The following is a 9,076-nucleotide window of genomic DNA, read 5'->3' as shown; positions in this document are numbered from 1 at the left end:
ACGTTATCTGTTCAGCATCAGTTACCATAGCGATTTAGCTAGACTAAAAGGGAGACACTTCTGTGAAAAGGAAACTACGAGTTTAACCTCGACACAGCTTGCTAAGCCATTCATCTCAGTTCACCAGAAAGGCCTCCTGGGTAACCTGATGTCTCACTTGCTGTTCTATTTCTTTTACATATTTGTAGTAAACTAAAAAAAATCTGGAATATTATATGCACCTCACAGGTAAAATAAAAAACTAATTGTCTCCTCATTTGTTCTTTCCCACAGCATATAACTCCCCTTCTTCACCCAAAGTCTTTCAATTTACTCAGGCAGCACTAAGGTGTTGATTGAAATTTCATTGACTCCACACAAATCCCTGGGCTCTAATCCTCATAATTCTGGCATATTGTATTGTTGTTAACCTCTCACCGCCTGGTAAATACAAATCCTTCCACCTTTCACTTTCTAGTCCATGGATAATTGCTGTAACTTCTCCTCAGAAGCATTCCCATGGGGAGTACCAAGAAGCACATGTGAAACAAACACAGTTGTGCTTGTCACTGTGATACAGAGATTCAGTATACTGGAGATCGCCTGGCATGGAAAGAAGAGGTCTGCCATCATCGACAGAGCAGACACAGTGGCTAATTAGACCTTTGCAACCTCCCAGTGGTGAAACACTTAAGAGTTGAAATTCTAATCTTTAAGGCTATTCCCTGCTGAAGCCAAAGCTTGTTATTTAACAAAATGGAGATTGCTTACTTACAGCTGGATCTCTTTGAGTAGATGCCATAATATATATTATTTTAATAAAAACAAGGAAAACTGATCAATAGAGACAAAATGTATGGCCGTAATCGAAATGACTTTCCTGTCTGAGTGTTGGTCAATCCAATGAGCATTGTCAAACAAATCCTTTTTCTGCTGGCAAATACAAACAGTTGTAGTCAATCATGCTCATTAATTAGAAGTTAATAGGCCTTGACCTTATTAAGTTAAAAGACACCACTTATTCAAAGATTTAAGGGAGTGTGTGGATACATTTGAGCCTGTATACTTTTAAAGTTGTGTGGATTAAAGAAAATCTAAAATAAATTCAAGCTCATTAAAGATGTATGCTGTGCAATCATTCCTCCCTTGAACAAGAACAGTTCAAAGAAATCATTAAACACCCCAAATTACCATGACACTCATGCACATGATGAATGCAAGTAAACTTCTGACCACAACTGTAGGTCAAATGCATCAGAGGGCATCGGAGGGCAGGCCCATTGGAAAGGGGTTAAGGAACGTGCCACTGTCACCAAAAGAAGAAGTCACTGGCTGTAGCTGAAATGAAAGGACATATTATAGGCTGCTGATTACCACATCGTATAACAAACCCAGGTCTGACTAGCCTGTGGCATGATGAAATGGTCAGAACCATCATCAAAGTCACCCCCACATCGAAGACATCTCCAAGTCTCCTCGACAATTATCATTGGGATATTGTGTTTCTAAGTTTTAAACATTACAGCTAATGTCAGTACAGGTATATCGGTACATCTCTAATGTTATTTTGTTTTATATCTTTATATCTATCCTTAGAGGTATGGAATCCAGATTGTAAAATGCAAAAATCTGGGACTAACAGATATGCACGTCTGAACTGAGTTTTCAAGTCATTAGGTAGCTTGAAATGTTGGATGCATCACTGATAATTCACTAGGAATACACCAGTCACTGTGTAAAAGGCCAGACATAAAAACAGCCAGTACTTCTCAAATAGACAGAGCAAAAGAGAAGTAAAAACTTCACATTCGTACATTAACTGAACCCAGTCATGACCTACAACAGGGTAAAACAGGTTATCAGTGGGTTAGCTCATATTTTAGACTGTCAGGGGTTCCTCACTAGCACTTTTCCAGCATTTAGATGCATCTCTTCATATATTTATGTGTCATTCACACATTGGATGACTTGTCTAACATTTTAGATAAAAGGGTTCACATTGTCTGTCTTGCTGAAAGAGCAAGAGGGGCCGCATGCGTGCATTTATGTGCGTCTCTGGCTTGTGCACCTGTGTGCTACAGAGAGAGAAAGCACACAGTCTGTGGCTGAGGAAATCATGCCTGATGAGTAAAATCATAAATACAGTCATTTATGTTACAGTATTGTTGATTCAGATCACTGTTCACTGCAGACCAAAAATAACCTTCAAGCCACTGGACAACCAGAACTGGGGTTCCCGATAGCCAATCTGCCACTACACGCCACCAGTTTCTTTAGTTGTACAGAGCTTGATTTGCCTTCTTGGACTTAACAAGTAAGAATCAATTATTTTTTAGCAAACAAAATATAATTGTATATCATGTGTCAATCATTATGTAACCCCACCGATTTTACCTCACCAATCCTTACGGATATTCCAAACCACAGGAGTAGCCTAGAGGCAAACAGTCATAAACCATCAATCAATATACAATGGCTTATTAATTAATGATTGGTCAAATGTTAGCACATTATCCTGTCATAACTGTTTGCTTGCACACTTCTATATAAGGCAGTTCTGCAAAATTACTGGATCTTGGCAATCGATAAAAACCGCATTCTAGCTGTCCACTGAGCTCAATCAACGTCAAACTGTAACCACGCTGGTATGTGAAAAATTATTTGACTAAAGCACTTTTGATGCTTTCGGCTCCACGCAGATAACATCGCATGCAGTGATCCACAAGATTGAATCAGAGTGAAACTGACTCCTGTAACTCAATATGTAAATGTCAGCCAGGCAAGGTTCACTTGTAGCAATTATCCATGTACAAGATCTTTGATTAAGCCAGCACGGTGCAGTTTACATTGATTGAGAGAGTACATTTCTAAACGGCTGCTGTCTCTCATGATACTTTTTTCCTTACCCAACTCACTGATTACTAGGAGGTGTGGTGGTCATTCTTCCGGTGCACTGATGTATAAGTCAGTTAGCCTTTAAATAGGTGTTTTATATTTGAACAAGAGCACACTTTATAATCATCAACTTTTAAATATCTAAAAGGTTTTCTGTGAAAAAACATCTTGATAGCAAATGTAAAACAGAATGTAAGATTTTTAAAGTTAATGTTGGCATCTCATTACACCTTTATGGTTCCATCTTCATCTTATCTCATCAGATGCAGTCCAAAGGTCTTTTTAATTCTCACTAGAAAATTGGTTGAAAATCATATGAAATATTAATAAGGTGTAAAAATAGCATATTTGTGAGCTAGTTCTTTCCTTTCTTTACACCCTATCTGATAAAATATCAAACTAATCAAGCTCCTCTTGTAACATTTTTAATTGGAAGCAGTCCGCCGGCTACACGGCTTCACAATGTGAGCTGCATAATAAAAACGATTAAATGTTGATATTTATTTAAAATTTTGAATATATATACACACAAAGAGAGTGAAGAAGTGAGATTTTGCTTTCTACTTCCTAAAAAAAAGATAAAGATATATATTTTAGCTTGATTTGTCAGTCGAAGCTGGTTGTGAAGCAATCACACCTCGGCATGTTCCTTGACTCAAGTGTGACAAGCGGGACTTGCCCAACATGAAACTGTGAGTGACATGCTGCTGGTTGGTATGTGCTTCACTTCACACTTATATGCTCCTGCAATGATGGACAGCACACACACACACACACACACACATTCATCTCCACGGGGAGAGATGTTCCAGACATAGGCCATACAAGACATAAATGATCCACAGTGCCCGAAGAATATGTTACAGTGAGTTGATTCATTCACGTTGTCAGCAATCTATCTCTGTTATTCTCTTGCTTCAAAGGAGAGACTTCAGCTCCCCTGCTGCCTTTCAGCTTCTGTAAGCATTCCACGGCTTTGCTGCACATGATTTTGAAATTGCTTATCAAACACAACACAAAGGATTATCCCTGACTCACATCAACAAATAACATGGCGTGAGTTTATCTTATAAGATTAATAAACATGTTTTCACGATTTAGAGAAGTTAGACTTGTACAACACCAGTGAATGTAATTGTGCAAGACTCCAGCAGTGATATTAATGCAGGAGAGCATGTGCACTTTGTAACATAATTAAAAGTTGTCCAGGGGAAGGGACTGCTGCAGGGTGCAATTACTCATAACTGCCAATGTGATAACATGAAAGTCTGCAAATTTCTATATTGTGCACAAATTTAAGCATGTTTCAAATTGGTGAGACACTTTCTTTCACAGGTTGTGTGAACGCGTGCGTGCACGTGTCAGATTAGGATCTATGGGTTTACACAACATGCATCACACATACACACATGTGAATGAATGGACTGTTTAAGCTGCTATCCTGTCTGACCCTTGTGCAGTGTCTGTTAACTTGACCAGTATTATCCATTATCATATTGTAATATGATTACCTTTACATCACATTCAGCGACCCTCATAGCCACTCTAGACATTCAAACCTACGTGGCGAGTAAGCCCATTGTACTCTTGATTCATGACAAGCTTACAGCTGTCACCTCATCATGCCTAACATTAAAGCTAAATCAATAAAAGCTTACATGCCCAGCAAACACTTGTACTTTCATGATAGCCATTTCATGTTGTTGCAGATTTTTTTAACGGGCCATTGATTTGGCAGACGCAAACAAAAACAAGGTGGAATTGCATTTTCAACCGTTTATAATGTAGTTTTGAAGCCACTAAGCTTGTCTGGGTTGGATGCTGCATATAATTAATGTCTCATTGTTTGTGTTAGACAGGGTCATTGAGGTTAATTGAGTCTTACTTCAAAATACTGGCTGGGAGCCACACGTGCAGTCTTTACTGTATATTCATTTTAATTAATATAAAAGGAGTAGGCAGCAAGCTTTGCCAAGACTAATGATGGGCAAATGCTGTGTAAACAACAACAAAGGCTGGCCCTGTTCAGCTGCCTGTGCAATATTAGCAGACATAGCGTCTAATCGTACTGTGGCTGTCACCACTGCTCTCTTTCCGTCGCTGATAGATGGGCTACTCGAGTGAACTGAGTAGAGAGTAAAGATAACCTCCCAAACAAAGCCTTGTGGGTACTGGATGCTGGAGCGCTTGCAACGCACGCCACGATACCAAGCTCTCACACTGCATCTCTTTGAAGCACACTCTGGAGCAAGTAAACACGCTTTAAGGGGGCTTTGTAGATGACCTTTCTGTAACTCTTAACTAAAACACCAATAATTAGCCATATGTTTATATGCGCATTCTAAACTTAAACGCCTGATACATTGCAGTTTGCACGGATTCAAGTCCACCTCTCAGGACGAAAATCAGCGTTAGTGAGCATTCATCTTTTTCCATTATCCAAAAAGTATTCACTCTTGTTCACTATCACTTTAGAGTGACAATGTTGCCAACTGAATTGATCTGACAAGTAAAGAAACTTCAACTTAAGAAAAAAAAAGCAGTTTTTGATAGTCAATGCATCACTTGATTCTTTTATCGAGATAAACGGTTATGATCTCTTGTAGGTACCTGCACTGTTGACTAACAGAGAAATAATCATTAGCTTTAATCATCCATGCATTTTTTGACTGCTTCTATCACCAGACATTTTCCTGTTATGTTTTTATTAATTATTATTTTTTCCTAGATCATCTGTGACATTTTACCCTATTTTACCCACATCTCTGCAAATCTCTATGGCTACGTTCACACTGCAGGCGAAAGCCCATCAAATCCGATTTTTTGACCCTATGCGACCCATATCCGATCATGGTATGACAGTGTGAACGGCACAAATCCGATATTTTCAAATCCGATCTGGGTCACTTTCGTATGTGGTACTGAAACCAATACATATCCGATGTTTTAGAAAGCGACTGCTGTTTGAAGGGTCATGTCGCATTAAATCCGTCTTTTACGTCACTGACACAAGACAGACGCCAATTATTAGCGCCGGAGAAGCGCCCGATAAGACATCGCGAACACTTCGTGGCCAAAAATTGGAATTGAGCATTAACACCTGCAGTGTGAACGTAGCCTTTGTAAGGAAGGTGCAGCATTGCCTCATTTGCTGAGATGAACAGCAGACTTTCTAGGCTTGGGAGCCGACTTTGAATATTACTTGACTCTATATAACATCTTCTACAGTGTTGTAAACTGCAGGTTCTAACGTTTGGCACTTTTATTTGACCCTTAGTGGTAATACTTGCAAAATGTTTTGAGAGTGCCCTATAAAACCTGATGAACTACTGTTCTGAACCCTCTATATTTTTCTTTTATATAGCTAACAGTAGTTTTCACACAGAACAGTTGGGACTTTTTGGATACTGAAAAGTAGGAAGAAAATGGGATTTTGATAATCCTCTCTACACAGTGTCAGCAGTATCTCAGGAACATGAGCTCTAGCGGTGTAAGTCTACCAAGGATTTGATTGTTGCTTGTGGTGTTGACTGCTTCAAGCTCCAGTGCTCCACTGGATGGGAAATTATAATACAGTTCAGTAAAGTTAAAAATAAATAACGTGTAAAAACATGAGTAAATCTGAACATCTGGAAAAATCAAAAACATTTGGGGACTAATTTCTGTAGTTTTTAAAAAGAAATAAGATTTCAGGCTTCATTTTTAAAATATTTGTAAGTCTGAAAACTGTATATTTTGTTCAGATTTTATGGTGCCTTCACAGATGTGCAAATGATGCACCCCACGTGTATAAATGACTTCAGGCTGAGAGAAAATTTGGTCTTTCTGGATATTGATTTGCATAGCACGCTAACCTGGTATCATGGCAAAACATTTAATAGACACAGCGGTCCACAGTGTCCATTTCACGCTTCTCTTCTACAAAATGTTAAATGAACATGCAGAAAATGTGTTTCCAGCAGCAGGAGATATCAGGTACACAAAGCAACAATCAGTTTTTAAATTTCTGCATGACCTTTTGACCTTAACTCTAACCTTGGATTACATACATGCTGGTAACAGGAAAGTACATTTATAGGTTTGTAAAGTTTATTCAGGTGTTGCTGTTGTTGTTTTTTTAATTTGGATCATTTTTTTTAATTTTTAAATTGTTACATATTGATGAAAGGTGAAATATAGGGGCAACCTCAAACAGATGAGAGGACAGTATCTTACAATTTCTGATTAAATCTCATCTAACTATTTTACATAGTTTTAACATTTAAAAATTGAAGTATTTTGTAAATGGTAGCCAGTCAGCTATTTTGGTGAATTAATTGGATTCAGTACATCAGAATCCACCTGATGACTTCTGAAAAATTGTTTTCTTGTGATATACGACTTAACATTGTATTATGTTTTTATTTACATATATATTTCATTTTACACAGCAACCCTACATTTTTCAAAAATGATTTATATAAATCTGCACAAATGTAAATGTTTACCCCATAGCTTCTAAGAATATACTGTGTTTAACAGCTACACGGTGTCAGATGAAACACTAAAAACTCAAAAACCATTACATCCACAGCATGGCACTGACCATACAAATAAAACAAACTCAGCATAAGAAAATGCAACACCCTGATGCTGACAGCATTCTGATGACAGCCGGAGTGTAGGCCCAGAATTGGTGATGCATACAGTGTACATAGGGTCAAGTGTAATCACAGAGAGTTTTACGAGAAAATTAATCTCTCCTTGATTGCACTCTATAGGTTTTCTAAGAGAAGTTGTCAAGTGTGATTGTAACTCTCCAGTTTGCTATCTTGACCTTAAAGGTCTCCTTGAATATCAAGGACCATTCACATGAAAACTAAATCACTCTGGGTTTTGTTATTGTTTGTAGACCAGTTTTTAGGCTCTATCCTGGCGACAACTCTGCCCACAGGCTTTAAGCGGTGTGGTCTTTTTTATATGTTTATCCCATCCTCGTCAATATCATGTCTCTCAGATACCTTAAGAGAATTTCTTCACACTTAACACAAACATTTACTTGAATTCAAATGTGAACTAATATCGTGGTCAAAGGTCAAGGTCAACCGCATACAACACATTTTGGGCAATAACTTAAGAATTCATGGAGTAATTAAGACATACTTTACACAAATGTCCAGCTGGATGAATAATGCCATTCTGCAACCCTAAAAATAGAGTGACTCTGCTCACACTGAGCAAAAACATTCTCTGATTTAAATTTGGCCACCATCCCAGGCTCTTGCTTCATGTGTATGCATGCTGCGTCTCCTCCCCTGTGTCAAAACTGCATCTGCACCTTAAATTTTGTTTGGGGAAAAGGGAAAGAAGTATTCAGAAGAAAAAAATTGAAATTAAGGCATGTGGTGAGAAAAGATTGTGTTAGGTTGGCCACAAAACCCAGGAGGTTACAGTAGAACTGTGCTGGTAGTCTGGCCCTGGTGGACGAATTCATGGCTACGAATGTTGGAAGAAAAAAAAATACTACGCTCCTGGCTATTTTCCTCACTTCATGCACAACCCTTGGTCATGGACAGTGCAGCCTCTTCCACTGAAAACTGTTTGGCTTTGTAGCAAGAGATTCAGCTTTCATCACAACAAGCTTGTATCAACATGCAGAATGGGACAGTTTGGCAGGGAAGCTGATCTTTGCTCTTTGTGCAAGCTTGAGATTCATGGTGAAATATATGTGTTCCCCCAAGTGGGTCAGAATCAGGCTTTGAGCAGGAGGACTGGAGGCTTTCCATAGATGCATCAATCTGACTTATGCAATCTTGAATTTATATCAGGTAATGTTTTTTTGCCCTCCCCGTGAGGAGTTGGGAAATTTCTTGTCCCATTTTGTAGATTAAAAGCGTCAATGTATGTAACTGTGCAGCAGAAAATTCTAGTCATCTTTGTAGCCACAACATTCATCATGCTTTTACTGAGCCTAAGCTTCAAATGTAGAGGTGTCGATTTAAAGGTCATGAAACTGTGGTATTTGTTTTTCTTTTTTCTTTTACACATTCATACTGCTTCACAATCGTAAGCTGGCATTCAGTATTTATTGAAGATAGATGATGGGGACAGTAAGGATGATAACACTAATAATTCAATTGATAAATCAGGTTGGTCAGGAATCTATTATTACCCTGTGCCTTTCTCATCTATAACCAGTGGCTGAACCCCGCTAGCAGTCATT

General features: G+C 38.4%; 1 long non-coding RNA gene across 1 annotated transcript; it reads left to right on the top strand.

The window, feature by feature from the left end:
- Positions 1–12: 12 nt before the first annotated feature.
- Positions 13–1,098, top strand: LOC106456251 (uncharacterized). The gene is made up of 2 exons (XR_001290411.1): positions 13–140; positions 274–1,098. It is a non-coding gene; the product is annotated as an uncharacterized LOC106456251 (long non-coding RNA).
- Positions 1,099–9,076: the final 7,978 nt, after the last annotated feature.

The sequence above is a fragment of the Pundamilia nyererei genome, unplaced genomic scaffold (genome assembly GCF_000239375.1).
Source record: "Pundamilia nyererei isolate P.nyererei 1_Seehausen unplaced genomic scaffold, PunNye1.0 scaffold00067, whole genome shotgun sequence".
NCBI lineage: Eukaryota > Metazoa > Chordata > Actinopteri > Cichliformes > Cichlidae > Pundamilia > Pundamilia nyererei.
Note: the sequence above shows the minus strand (reverse complement) of the source record. Positions and strands in the feature narration are given on the sequence as shown.